At 34.8% G+C, this 12,024-nt stretch overlaps 1 protein-coding gene across 3 annotated transcripts in view; it reads left to right on the plus strand.

Annotated features, from left to right (window-relative positions):
* The first annotated feature begins 1,683 nt into the window (after window positions 1-1,683).
* SNTG1 (syntrophin gamma 1) overlaps window positions 1,684-12,024 on the plus strand; it is a 1,241,132-nt gene continuing 1,230,791 nt past the window's right edge. Inside the window, exon 1 of one of the 3 annotated variants that reach the window (XM_056823896.1) lies at window positions 1,684-1,807. The gene's annotated coding sequence lies outside the window, so the exon portion shown is untranslated. Of the gene's footprint in view, window positions 1,808-3,321; window positions 4,260-12,024 lie in introns of those variants that run through there. The other 2 variants (XM_056823897.1, XM_056823895.1) reach the window with 2 other exon arrangements.

Genomic DNA, 12,024 nt, shown 5'->3' on the forward strand with positions numbered 1-12,024 from the left:
GCAGCCATCTCTGAGCACCACAACTTGTGTTTCTTGCACATACATTCCAGTTTTGATCTTACCCTAAACTTCCTGCCAGCTCCCTAAGTTGTCTTGAGATAGAATAATGTCTCACTTTGCCTTTTGTGGGCTATGTTTTATAGAAATCAATTTTACATGATATTTTTAAATGATTTAAAGGGAAATTCTGGAGATTTTGTTTGCATTTCTTTTTCTATGCCACCATTTTGGCTCCCCTCTTTCCTTTTATATTTAGTTTTCAATAAAATTTGTAATTTTTAAATAGTAGCACATTCTGTTTGAAGTGAATTTTTAAAATGTTTTGTAATCATAAATCTTGTGTCCTTACACTTCCTGGAGCAGAACATAGACTTCATTTACTTTTGCTTTTTTATTTTTTAACTGATTACCTAGCAAACTTATTTAAGAGAAGATAAAGAGTGGCTTTTGTTTTTTTGGGGGGGAGAAAAACATGTTCCAATCCTGGATCTGAAAGTTCAAATTAATCCAACCTCTTTAATGTCTGCATGATAGAACAGCTTTTTTCTTAGTTGGTTTACAGACACCTCTCTCTATGTTATCATCAATCAATATTCAGGCGATAGAGAAAATCTGTTGTTCTGAGTGTGAATAATCTAGTTCATATGCTTTCAGTTAATAACATCTTTACATTTCTGTACTTCATCTGAATGTGCATGTCTTGATTTTCCAATTATTCACATTTTTAGAAGTCAAAAGAAAACTGGTGGTATTAGAGAATGAAAACTACTTTGTAGCTTTAGCAAGTATAGCAATTTTACCAAAAACTGAAACATTTTATAGAAACCCCTGAAAAGAAGTGATGAGAAGGTTGTTGTGGGTCTCATACACCTCTAGAGGAGAAATCAATCCTGTGAAAATATATTTATTTTGCAATTAGCAAAGAAAATTGTGACCCTTTCTGAATTTCTGCTTGAGGTGTAGAATTTAAATTTCATATGGATTCATATGGAAAGTATCATGGCATATGGCAATTTAGAAGATAATGAATGTCTACTGCTGCCTAGAACATGCTTCATGAACTACAAAAGAAAAGAAAATAGTTTAATGCAAACCTAACAATCTACATGTTTTCAAAAGAATTGTAAAGTGCAACTATCCCTTTCCAGTTAAGTTCAAATAACAAATACACAGTGTGGGCCAAAATTTCTCAATGAGGCTGTGCTGCAACTCCGGAATGTGGTTTCAAAGAATCTCATTTACAGCTTTTAATAGTGCCCATTAATCCCAGTCACTCTTTGAGTAGACTGCTAATCAACTTTGCCTTCTCCAAGAACATTTCCTGTTTATGCAGCTCCACATAGCGTCTGTATTATGAAATGAGTCAGAAATTAGCATCGCCTCTTCCCACGTGGAAATCAGCCTCCCTTCTATGGAAAAAAAAAATTGTGCAGCTGGATATTCTGCCTGGTGGTACACCAGCCACTCTGGGATAATGAAGGCATCTCTGCTAAAGCAAACTGGTAAGGTTGAAAACTCAAAGAAAATATAAGAGAAATTGTTTACCTCGTGGTAAAAATACATGCTAGGATCCATTTGTGGGTGGATTTCCCAGTGCTCACCTAAATTTCTCATGGAAAGAATCAACTAATTTCATTCTATCTAACCAGGCAGGAATCTCCCCTATAAAGCAGGAAGAAGCTTGGAAAGGAGATAACCTCCTGATCAGCTGCCTATTAGAGTTCCAGTGAATGGGGGAGCGGAGGTAGGGAGAACGAGAGGGGAGAAAGAGAGCACCAGTTGTTAATCATTAACTAAAATGCAAGAGGTAAGCGAAATTTCGGCTGTTTCACCTTCTAACATGGGAATTCTAGGGAAAGGAGATTAAAAAATCAACCAGGGGAGTGTGCTAAGTAGATAGATGTAGGTCTCTTTTTGCCTATAATTGAAGAGAAAAAAGCTTTACATCCACCCCTTCTCCTCCGCTTTTCTTGGGAACCTAGAAATATTTTCCTGGTGCAGATAACTGCACGAGTTCCGACAGTGAAAAAATGCAGGGAAGCTCTGCCTTCTTATCTTTCAGGCACACATAAAAATAAATAAACAGGTTCTTTAAGGTTTTATGTTTATGCAATTGGAGTTAATTAATAACGCCCTGGTTATACATTTTACCTTATATTCTCATCCCCATTTCCGCATCATAGCTCAAGCACAGATGAATGGAGAGTCTGTGCTGGGTATTTTTTTTTTTTGCACTCCATGTTTTACTTTAGGACACCAAACACGAATGGCCGAGGTAGTACGGCGTTATTATCAAGCAAATTCACTTCTCCACCTACTTACTCCATTGGGAGAGAAATGGAGAGGGAGAGCAGATAACGAGCGAAAGTTATATCCCAAGGTCTGAAGAGAGCCTTTTTGGAAATATCTAGGCTTTCTCAGGGATAGAGACAGCTACAACTCCAGAAAGGAAGGAGGAGGAGAGAAAGGAAAGAGCCTGGTTATGGTTAAGCTTTAAAAGAGCATAAAATGTCAGTACCTCCCATCAAATGAGTAGATTATTTAATCTGTCTCTGGCCAGACAAAAGGATCTATTACCTGAGCTGTACAGGCAAGGGCTTCCTCTGTTGCGCCCTTGCATGCGCCCTTGCATGCGCCCCTGTGTGCCCAAGTATCAAGATACGCACTGCTGGATACCAATCAGGCCCTGGGAGACTCAGACTTGTGTCTTTTTAAGTCATTGTGCAGTTCCTAAAGGTTCCCTCCTCCTTGGTTCCCCGCCTCCCGCACTGACAGCCTTGTGAACCGCTTCTGCAGAGATTCTCCCATTTGCCCCTGATTTATTTTATGTCAGGTTCTATGCTATTTAAACATAACAGCGACAAGACATCTTGCTTCTTTACAGTAACATTTAATTTCTGTTCCGTATCTCTGTGGTGACTGAAGCGAAACTAGAAAGCTCTTTATGGATTCAAATTCTAGAGCTTCCATACTGGATTTCTAAAAAAATTGAAATGGTTTTCTATTTGGTATTTAAGATTTTTCAGGGTTACAAAATAGCTCTGCTTCATTTTGGTAATTAGATATCAAGATTTAAAAAAATCTGTGAGTTTTTCGCTGAGATTTATATATATATATATATATATATATATATATATATATATATATATATATATACATCTCTCTCTCATTATCCTTCCCTTCCTCTCCCTCTCCTTCCCTCCCTCCCTCTTCCTTCTGCTTCTCTCTCTCTCTCTCCCTCTCTCTCTCTCTCTCTCTCTCTCTCTCTCCCCCCCCCCTCTCTGTGTGTGTGTGTGTGTGTGTGTGTGTGTGTGTGTGTGCGCGTGCATTTCTCAAAAAGCTTTCATATCGATCAATAGAGAGGAAACTCTCTGGACAACTGAAAAGTCACGAAAATCTCACTGTTATTTTCACATAATTTCTTCTTTTGGAATCACTGAAAGATCAGCACGTTGTCTTCCAAATATGCACGATAATAACACTGTTTGGGGAAAAGATACGTCCCCTACAGACTCATAAAACAGCTGAGAGGCAAAGCAAGAAGATACATGCTGTCAGCTGTGGAGGGAAGTAGCGACCTGGCTTTGGTTGGAGTTTCACAATCCCTTTACTTCAGCACCGGCGGGGATGGACAGCGCCTCTGGACACAGCTGTAGCCATCCAGGCAGATCTACATTGACTATTCTCTTGCTGCGGTTGCTGCTGTTGCTGCTACAGACTCCTGGGCTCCTCAGTCCTTACTGCTAAAAGGCGGTGCTCCAGGAGACCACCCCCATCCCGCTCCCACTTTTTTTTTTGACGGACAAAAAAGTAGCCCTCCCCATAACCCTGGTGCAACTACCTAAAGGGTGGTGGAGTTAGCTTGCTTGTGAGTTTAAGCTCTCTGAAGAAACTTCAAGACTAACCTTTTGTACAGGGATTGGAGGGGAAGGTAAAAAAAAAAAGAGAGAGAGAGAGAGAGAGGAGAGGAAGTTCCTGGAAGCTTTGAAAAACTATGGGCTCTGTGGTTGGGGTAGAGATACCGGAAGGTCTAAAATTTTCGAAATAAACAAGATGTTCCTGCGTGGATTTCAAGTATTTTGGAATTATCTTTTGGAGACAAGAATCTAGAGATCCACAGGACACGTTAGAGACACTGAAAGTCCTTCTGATTCCAGCACATTGGCAAGTACGTGATGATGGCATCACTTATTATTTATGGGAGATTTTTGTATTGTATAAACTAAACAAGTCTTTGTTTCCATAGGGGTGCAGCAAAGGTAAGCCATTTTAGTTTCAAATGTGTTTTTTGTTTTTTTTTTCTTTTTTTGATATGTCATATATCTGGGGACCTTCTGTTCTAATACAATATTCTGATTCTAAGTTCTTTGAAGTGCTTTAGCTAGCTTTAATGGTTTTTTTTTTGAGTCCTGCATATTTGGGCTTTTATAGAAAAATAAAGTAAATCTTTAATGTATAAGTTTTAGGGTTTGTCTTTCATGTCATTAATTTTTCTTTCTTTCTCAGAGGATTATATAATTTGGAGCTTTATAGAGTCTATTCAAATTGCTGTAGATAGTATAGTGCATGATATCTAAAGTGGTCAAAAAGTTGCAAGCAGAATTTTCAAACTCCCTCATCCCTGCTTTTTTTTCTATTTGTCCATAGTGGTGTTTTTACTATTTACTGTGCAAAGGAAAACACAGATTATCTCTCTTAAACCCTTCAATGTTAGCTCTCCCCCAATCCTTTTTTCCCTTTCCAGAGTGGTTCATTTGATTGCTAGTACACCTTATCTTAAATAGACATTTATGTGGACTTTGAAGATATCTGTAGGCTATGGTATCCTCATAGATCACACCAAATCCTTCAGATGACAAGGTTATAGCTTCAGTTCACCTTTTAGGATGGTTGGCATTTAATGCATTTAATCTTGATTTGCTTGGATTCCTCAAGGTACATTTCTTAGTGAAGTACAGAAAGATATAGGTGAAGGAGCAGATGGTTCTCAGCAAATTGTAAACTTCAAAATGAATTTAATTAAGTTTGGTTTTTATTGATTTTTATTTGTTGGTGTCTTCCCTTGGAGAATTGAAACTACAATCTTTCATAGTGACCTTGATAAGCATTCTACTTTAACATAAAGGGTTCACTGGGTAAAAAGAGTTACACAGATTTATAGATGTGAGAGCTTAATCAATTACAAAGAGCACATACATTTTAATTGGGGGAGGGGCATTTATTTGAAAGGATGGACCTTTATAATCTTAAGTATGCCTGTGATATAATTGCTACCCTAACTCCTTGTGTATAGATTTGATTCTACTAGAAAAATAGTAATCTATAAAGATTTGTGAAGGTTTGCTTTTCTTTCAATTTGTCTATTTTCATAGGACTAATATAAAAAGTCTTTATATAGTGTCAGTTTCCCTTCTTTTGTCTTCTTTTTCAATCTAAAACTCATCCATTTAGCTGGAGAGTTGGATGTGAATAAGCTTCTCTAGTTCTATGTAAGTAACAATCCTAATCTCCATTGAAAATAGCCTCATTATTTGGCACAAAGACAAATCTAGGAATCTTACATTCATATTTCTTGTGTGTCTTTTGTGATGAATAAATTATAAATGATAAACTAAAGAGAAGAATCTCTAATAATCTATTTAAATTCCTTACCCAGAGTTTTATAGTGTCATCCCAAACACCCAGGCTTCTTTTTTCCTTTGTGATAATGAAACACAGTAACTAGTCATGAAGAACTATATAGTCTTTACATATACTAAGTCTACTGAGCAATTGTTTCTGTTTTTCTTTCAATTAATTAAAACAGACTGCTCAACCTTTGCTAGGTAGCATATAATGGCAAAATACTTCTTGTTTCCAGGAAAGTTTACCTGTGACTGGACTGTGGTAGTTCCTTTTACTATGGCAGAGGGGCAGACTTTCTCTATATCTGTGCATCAAACAGAAAAAAGAAAGCTAAAGTTATATCTGCATTAATATTCTCTGGTACCTTTAGTTACAAAAATAAATTATTAAAACTTGGTGATTGTAGTCCCTCAGATAGATTCAAGCTGTGTGTATTATAATACTCATCTTGGAATTAAGGAATTTTAAATACTGCTTCTTTGACTATAAGTCCATTAAGGGAAAGCAGTGCCAACCCCATTTTTAAATCCCCCCTTTTTTAGTATTGTTGTTCCTCTAAGAAATTTTGGAGTTGGAGTAGAAAGGAAAGTCAAAACTTATTTTTTCTTAAATAATTTGATTTTCTGGGGACATGGAAGCAACTTAGATAATATACTGACATTTTTATCAAGTCTAACTAAGCAAGGCAGCCTGTTTGCTCACAAATTTAATCTAGTTACTTAGAGGGTCACTTTTACCTCAAGGGAGGTCCTTTCCTATATTTTAAATTATTTAGCTATTGTTTCTTCCTTTACGTATTCAGAAGACAAACTGTTGTTTACACTTAGATCTTGATAGTAAGGAGGAAAAAAACACTATGTACAAAAACAAGAAACAGTTAGCTGTGTAAGAAATAGATCTGTTTTCTTCTCTTAAAAAATGTAATCCTTCCCTATCACAACCCATGCTCATATATCTTTTTAACAGTATTCTTGGTCAAATTCATACTTCAAGGCAAAGTATCTTATCACTCAAGTGGACCTTATACATCTTCTATTTCAAATGCTTCATTTTAAAGACATGAAGACTAAAATGCATAGAGCTAAAGTGCTCAAATTTTTCATTGTTTCTGGGCCTCAGTTTCTTTATCTGTAAAAAGTATGTGTTGGGTTTGATGATTTCCAAGTCCCTTTTCTGCTCTTTATCTATTCCTGACAAATATGAATTTAAGTAAGATAATTTAACCATGCTTTTGGTGGGAAACTGGAAGGAAAATGGTTAAGAATGACCACCTCATGACCAGACACAGGCATTTATTCATAATTTTACTTTCCATGCAGGCTCCCTAAATGTTAACCACATTTTTCTTGGATGAGCATTAGAGGCAAGTGAACATATTAAATGTGAAAGGATAAAGTTAAAATTTAATTTTATTTGAAATTGAGGTAAATTTAGAAAATCCAGATTTCAAATTAATGAAGTGCACATCCTTTAGTTTGATTGGAGAGCCTGTGATTGGAACCACTAACCCCAAACCTGACAACATAATTTACCTGGTTTTAATATATGTATTCAGGTATTCTTTTTATAGATAGTACTGAAAAGAGGGAAACTAAGTCCTACAATGAATGACTCAAGGAATGTATTGATTTACTTCCTAATGCATAGATCCATGGGTACATAGATTTATAGTAATAAGGAAGCCTTATGTGTTATCTTCCCTCCCTTTGAAAAATGAGAAAAATTAATTATTCCCCAGGGAAAATATTTTTTTCCAATTGAATAATTTACATACCAGAGTATCATCCCAGAATTAACTCATCTTACTCTGAAGCCTGTTTCTTGTTAAAAGTAAAGTAAAACTAAGGACATTACACTTTCATTCTTCCATCCACTTAAACATATTTAATTTTATATAACACTGTCACTAAAACACTTTTATTAATGGTTGATACATCATTTCTTTAATTCTAGAGTATAAAGACTGTATCTATAAATAAAGGCCTGGATTTCCACTTATGCAACAAATTTAAGTAGACTCTCTCCATTGAATTTGCAAAGTTCCAACATTGAACAACTACTCCAAATGTCAAGGCTAAGTCAATAGGACATAGGTTCATTAAAGTCACTTTCAGTTTAATCTCATTAACTGATGAATATTTCTGCTTGTTAGATTTTTTTCACCTATAAAGAAAGAGTAAGTGATGCCCATTACTAACTTATCAGGAAGAATCTGAGGTTTTGTGTGGTTTAATAAATAATTGCTAAAACCATATTTATGAAGCATTTTAAATTTGGATTTCAAGTTAATTGGAATTTGGCTAAATGTGAATTCTGATGGTCTAAGATCATTGTGGTGAGTTATTTAGGCATAAGCTGGAGATTCTGCTAAATCCACATTCTATTCATAGATTACATACTGAGTAACTCATTGGGAGATCTTACTAAACTAAAAAAAAATTCACTTATTTTTATAATTTTTTTTAAATTTTGAGTTTTTAATTCTTTCTCTCTTCCCTACCCAATGATATGACAAGTAATATGATATTAATTATCAATATGAAATTATGCAAAACATTTTGTATTAGTCAAAACTGAAAAAATAAAAATAAACATAGTAAAAATTCAAATTAAATGCATTTTAAACTCAATAAAAAACTCAATAAACTTAAAACTCAATTCAGTTCTTGAATCCATCAGTTCTTTGTCTGGAGTTGAATAGCATTTTCTTCTTTATAAGTCTTTTGGAATTGTCTTTGATCATTATACTGATCAGAATAGCTAAGTCATTCGAATTGATCAGTGTACATTATTGCTGTTCCTATGTACATTGTTCTTCTGGTTCTGTTCATTTCATATTGTATGAGCCCACATAAGTCTTTCCAGGTTTTTCTAAAATCACTTTACTCATCATTTCTTATTGCATAAATATTCAATCAAAATCATATTCTATAATTTGTTCATCTATGCTCTAATTGATTAGCATGCCCTCAGTTTCCAATTATTTGGCACCACAGAAAAGATGCTTTAAACATTTTAGATATTTTAAACATTTTTTCTTTTTCTTTGATTTATTTAGGACATAGGTCTATTAGTTATATATTTGGTTAATGAGTATGCACAGTTTTATAGGTCTTCTAGCATATTTCCAAATTATTCTGCTGAAAGGTTGTATCAGTTTGCAATGATACCAATATTGCAGTAGTATTTTAATTCACTGGATTACCTATAATGATTTACTTAAATTCTCTTGACTTAAACTTCCTTACCTAGAAAAGAAAAAGAGAATTGATCTAGATAACATGTAAAAATTATTATTTATATCTCTAAAGCTATGTACCTATGATTTATCACTACTTCATTTTATCCTGTTATACATTCCTGAAAGGCTTCTGTGTACAAGCATTAGATTTATCAATATTATTTGGCAGCCTTAGATTTTTCTTCAAATGAAATACCATGCATAAAGTAATTCATAACTTTTAAAATACTTTATAAATGGCAGGTATCATTTTAATTGGAATTATGTATTTGAATATGATTGTTTCTCTTAAATATAATTTCTTATCACATGGTTGATACTATAATTATTACTAGAAGCATGGTGTTATACAGTATATAAATGAAAGTGTGTCTTCAAGTGCTACTTTAACTTTAACACACATAAAGTAACTACTTTATATATTTAACAGTTCCAAATAGTAAGTTGACTTATGGCAAAGAATTGATTTATAGAAACTTTTTTATACCTAAGGCAACTTAAAACTTTTTGATCGGCCTCATTATACTTTGTTAATAAAATTTTTTTAAGAAGCAGAGACAAAATCACAAATCAAAAATTTGGATGGCCTTAAGTAACAGCCCAAAGATGATATACATCATACAACTGAATTTGTGGAATATGTATGTCCTTTAAAGTGTGAAGGAATTATTTTTGTTTTGCATAAAAACTTTAAGACCTGCCTAATTTAGTAATCAAATGGGCAGAAGAGTAAGAATTTAATACCCTACTTACATTCCGTCTAGAATTATGAGAAGCAAAGAATTAAAATAATAGCTAAATGCCTGTCATGTCCTTAATATCAACAGTGCTGATACATTTTAATTTTTTTTATTTTTTGAGGTTTAAAAAATAAATATATTTATATTTTAATTATAGCACAAATTTCTGTAAGAGTGAATGGGACGGAAGTTTCAAAATACAAAAGAGATATTTAAAAGTGAAAACTATTCTATCTTAACTAAGAGGGTTTTTCCCCAATGGTAATATTCAACTATAGTTTAAGTAAGGAGTTAATATTTACAAAAGAACAGAGAATGCTAAAAATTTTTCTTTTGACTCTGCTTAAGAATAAGCAAAGTAAGAAATAGGAAAGTGTCAAGGATTGTAGGATTTTAGGATATAAATCAATATTTCACTTGAAAAAATCACCATGCTAACTTCCATGGGAAAAACAGTATTGAATCATACATTGGTGACACTAGAAGAGACTTTAGAGAACAATTCAAACTCTTAATTTTACAGATTTAAAAAACCTGAAAGTCTAGCTAAGTAATGTCACATGGCAAAACTTTTTACAAAACCATTATTGAGAGAACCAACATTAGAATTCAGGTCTCTTGATCTCTTACCCAGAATTCTTTTAGATATATCAACTCTTACCATTATATAAATTGTAATACACATTGTACATATCACATGTACACCAATATTTATATACTGTACATGTTTTTTGTAGTAGTCTCTCAGTAACCGAGGATGACGATTGTCTTTGTGCGTTTTTGTGCACAAAGACACTTGTGCGTGAAGATTTAAGTGGAAAAGTTGATGCACAGAGACAGTCCCACTCTCTTGGCGTTGGAAGCCTGGGTCCATTGGCATGAAAAGTCGTTACACCTGGAGACTTCCTCAGCTGCATTGGATGGCCATGTTGTCTTTTGTGCTCCAACACGCCCTAAGCACTCCACAGTGCCTTGCTGCATCGCCATCTCAGCCATTGAAACTTCTTGTTGGTTTCTTCCGCCTGTTTTGCCGAAACAGTCTTCACATGCTAGGTGAGCAAAGCCCTAGTTCACCAGGGGTCCACGACGACCTGATGGCTACCCTCACAAGGTTTAACTGGCCTGTCGAAGCCGTTGCTCATGATGTGGCCGCTGCCACATGCTAGCAGCTACTAGGAGCCACAAGTGAGAACTGGGTGTCAGGTGTCAGAGGCTGGAGAACTGCCTGAGGAAGGCACGGCAAGCCCTCCATACCAAAGATATTACTCCTCCCTGAGCATTCCATACACCCCACTGTACATGTAAGATGAAGTATACACACATTCATAGGCAATGAGAATATTTTTACATGGTGTTCTCTCATACCAAAACTCCTAAAGACTCTTCAGTAATTATAAGATAAAACAGAATTCCTGAAGTTGAAATTCAAGATATTCCAAATTTATTTTTCCTAACAACAAATTCATAATTCCTACTTTCTTCAATGTACTCCATATGTTTGCAAACATCTCTCTGTCTTTGTCTGTCTCTGTCTCTCTGTGTCTGTCTGTCTATCTGTGTCTGTGTCTGTCTCTTTCTCTGTGTGTGTGTGTTTCTTTCTCTCTCTGTCTCTCTCCCCTCTTTCTGAGCTAGATGCTATTATTATCACTATGTTAGAAATGAGGTTGAAAGAAGTGATATAACTTGAGGAGTTTGAGGAAGATCACATAGTTAGGAAGTATCTCAAGACTGGAACTCAAATATTCCTCATTCCTTGTTCATCACTCTATCTCTCTATCTACCATATCAGCTGTGTCAAATTCAAATTCAATGTGTTCCACTTGTCCAGAAATAAACATGCCTGCATATTAACAGTTTTAAAATTTAATATCCATATTTTACTGTATTTTATTTATCTTATTAAATAATATCCAATTACATTTTACTCTAGGTCAGTTTACATTCATAATTTGTATGTTTGACACCTCTGCACTAAATATTGCTTTCCAAGTAAGTCATAGGGATTTTGCTCATATTTTGCCTGTAAAATAGATCCTCTCAACTCCTCTTTCTATTCAGACTCTTCATATATCAATACTTTCAGCAAAAATTAAAGTCTTAACTCCTCTCTGAAATTCTTGAACTCTTCTTCATAATGTCTTCCTTTTCTCTGGTTCTCTTCCCTTTTTATGAAGGTTCCTTTCTTTCTCCTTACCTTTCTGAGCCCCAAGCCAAGTACTTGACGGAGGTCAGCCTTGCTTTCTCAAGCTTCTGCCTTTCCCCAATGGAGTGAGTTATGCCAATGTTTCTACTTCTGACATCCTGTGTTCAATACCTACACTGCTTTTGAACTTCATCATGACTTCCTTTTCCAGGAACCTAGTAACTGGGAGATCTTATTATCTTGCAAGATAATTTCCACCTCTTTATCACATCTCT

Source organism: Monodelphis domestica, chromosome 3 (genome assembly GCF_027887165.1).
Source record: "Monodelphis domestica isolate mMonDom1 chromosome 3, mMonDom1.pri, whole genome shotgun sequence".
In the NCBI taxonomy this organism is placed as follows: Eukaryota; Metazoa; Chordata; class Mammalia; order Didelphimorphia; family Didelphidae; genus Monodelphis; species Monodelphis domestica.